Below are 3385 nucleotides of genomic sequence, written 5' to 3' on the forward strand. Positions count from 1 at the left end.
GACATTTGCCAATTTGACCAATTAGTCCTAACATGTAAAGAATTTTCTTAAACTGAGCTAGTGTTGAGGAGGACAACATGTACATGCAAACATATAATTCAAACCAAGTGCGTTCAGGAAACAGTTAACTGTTTCCAAGCTGTTTTCTTGACCTGATTGGGTGATTTCTAAATCCAAATAATAATTCAAAGATAAACATGATGTCTTAAGTTATATTTAATATGTAACTTTTTTTAATTGACAGACTGTAGTACTCGAGAGTACATGCAGTGCAGAAAATTACTTAATCTAACACTGATACGTTTGCTTACCCTTCCCCCTCTCTCACTGCGAGGATGTTGTAAAGAGGTGGTAAGAAAAATTTCTTCCAATCAAGGTGTAATTAAAAAATGTAATGTTACAGAGTAAAACATGATTAAACTATGTAAATCGTTCCCATACAAATATTGTTTTACCTCAACCAAGACCACCTCTGGTTCAAGACAGATTCTGTTGACACTCTGACTCCACATACAAAGTTCTATACAACAAAGCTGGAATCATTTGAATATTTGGTAAAGTTATTTATGTGAGTAGAACCAATACACTTGGATATTTTAGCAGATTAAGAATATAGATGTTGTTGCATATTGTAAAATAGGATGAAATGAAAGGAAGAGTGTCTTTTATACAGCTGCATTAGTATTAGAGCCTACCATTACCAGCCTATGCGCCTTACAGATTTGCATGATAGTGCTCAAACGGTAGGTAGGTGTGCAGAGCAGCAGGTGTAAAAGGTTCCATGAACTTACATTACATGGTATCAATCTTCAATATAACAAAGAACTAAATGTTTCATCACTATGTGTTTGTAAGCCAAGTTAATTCCTAGTTTGGAAGACGTGTCTCTAAACACCACCAAAAAGTTACATTTACTCATCTACTCATGTACAATGTTGTTATCACTTTTTAATGCACAACACTTTAAGAGATCCTGTTTGAAGCCCTTCAGACAGCCAATTCCTTTGCAAGCACACGGAAATAAACTTCTCAGATTCCAACAGTTCCATCTTCCTTGAATTGAGTCATGTAGTTTTTACCAAACACTTCAACCTTTACAATGATCATATGGCTAAAAAGTCTGCCTTGGATGAAAGTATATATAGCCTGTTGTTTAGTTCATCCAGCTGGCTAAATGTTATAGAATGGTGTGCTTGTTGGTGTATGATTGATTTTGGATTGATTGCTCGGATGTTGCTGTAACAACAAAGTGTTACACAAGTTTTGATACAGTCTCACATTGTAATGAGCTCAAGAGGGAATGCTGTGAAACTGCATTCTTTCTGCACTGTTGTGCAGAGTAGACACAGTGAACTCAGACAGCTTACTGTCTAACCCTTCAGAACTGTTGGATACATGTAACCTCTGCAGTGCAGTGAATAGTTTTATGTGATGAAGAAACCAATAACATCTACACATGTAATTGTACATTTGGCATTCTATACATTCTGTATATGTTACACAGAAGGTTTACTTTCAGGCATGTACTGGCCATTGCACAACCTGGGAAAAATTCCGGTTGGCTGCTGTGTCTATGGGTCAGTTGATTGCATTTCTTAGATTGTTTCCGCCAATCCTCTTGAGCTTAAGTATGGCTCTGTATTACTGTTTATTCTACAGCTTGTTTGTTTTTTTACACATATAGGGAGAAAGGGGGGCCTTATTTGTATCAGCAGAATGTGTTATTCAATTGTATTCCAGGAAAAAATAGGTGGTTATGGGATGGCGTGTTGGTTGGCCTAGACAATGGTCCAGGGCTGAATTTTTGTCCCAGTACATCCCCATTTACTACCATAAGTAACTGGATGATCTATCTACATCACATCAGCACAAGTATGAGGCAGGAAATGTCAAAAGAACTAATCCTGGAACATGAAATAATTACTAATAATGTAATTGGTCTATATATCCTGTGTAATAACATCTGTTTACAGTAAAACATAATTGTAGAACTCTGATTGGAATACATGTGCCCTGAATACTGCATGCTCCCATTTGAATTTTACACCTGCAGTACACCTGTGGCTTTCTAATTTTTAACTCCTTTATTGAGCAACATTTTTTCTCCCAGGTGGAGTTCAGCAAGTATCATCTTGCCAAAATAATTAAAAAGTTGGACCATTTAGTATTTAGGTAAGATTTTATATATAGATTGTTTAACTCAGTCGTCACTGAGATTGTTTAATGTCCTCATGATTGTCATTGTTCATACTAGTGGCATCCTACTTTGCTATACAAATGTTTTTCATGTTGTTGAAAACACAGGTTTCAGGCAGCAAACAAAATCATACTTGAAAGAAAATGTCAGTGGATATAGTGGAGTGGATAAGTCAAGTGGATATATGGGATTAAAAACAAATCACCCCAAATATGCTGCAATTGCTTCATCACCTGTGCTTAAGTATCTTGTTGTACAATGAGTCCTTACCAGGAAACACGTGTCAAGGTTAAAGCAGTCAGTGAGGCCACAGGTCCTTGTGCAATAAATCAAGCTGGTTGAAGAGTGACTGAAGTATGCCTGGTATCTGGACTAGCTCAGTTATTCTGCCCCACAGCAACACTGTGGAATGACTAATATTTTTCACTTCGTACTCATCCGTCTTCTTTGACAACACCTCTACACTACAGCAGTCATCACTGACAATAGAGATGAAGCTCATATAGAGAAAAGGGTCAGCCTTCTGTAGGCCTACTACTCAGCTGTTGCTCCTCTTCTTGTGTAAAGGGGCAGAATGTTTTTATAAAGAGTTACTAATTAAAATTTTTACTTTTATAACTTTTAGTCATCAGCAGACAGTGTGGCGCATTTGTATTTTTTTCCTTAATTGGGAATTGATGAACTTTGCGAGGCAACCGTCCTCCACGTTGCCATTTATTCCTGATAATGGACACCTCGTCAGACAAACACCCTTACTTAATCTGAGTGTAAACAGTTTGATTTGATGTTTGCTTACAATGCTACAATATACCACTCAGTTAAGTAGAGGAAGACATACTGTACATCACCCACTGCAAGTGGGATTATAAAAAACAGATCCGTGACGCTGTCTTCTGTCAACATGACATGACTAAAGAAATAACTAATTCTGTTCTGTACACTAAATCACACTGAAAGGCCTGTGCACAAATCAGTGCTGAATGTTACTCAACACTGCTCTAAAAACATAGGAAGACAGCATTGCCACATTCCTCAGCTTGCATGGGGGTAGGGCATATTAGCAGTTAACACTGCATTGTGCATTTTTACAGCTAGGTGACACATTTTTTGACCGCTGTGAAGATTTCCTGCAACTTCACTTCATATAACTTGTGCACAGTTAATAAACTCAACACCAAACACAAGATA

This window comes from Pagrus pagrus (assembly GCF_965226575.1).
Source record: "Pagrus pagrus genome assembly, chromosome: 15".
NCBI lineage: Eukaryota > Metazoa > Chordata > Actinopteri > Spariformes > Sparidae > Pagrus > Pagrus pagrus.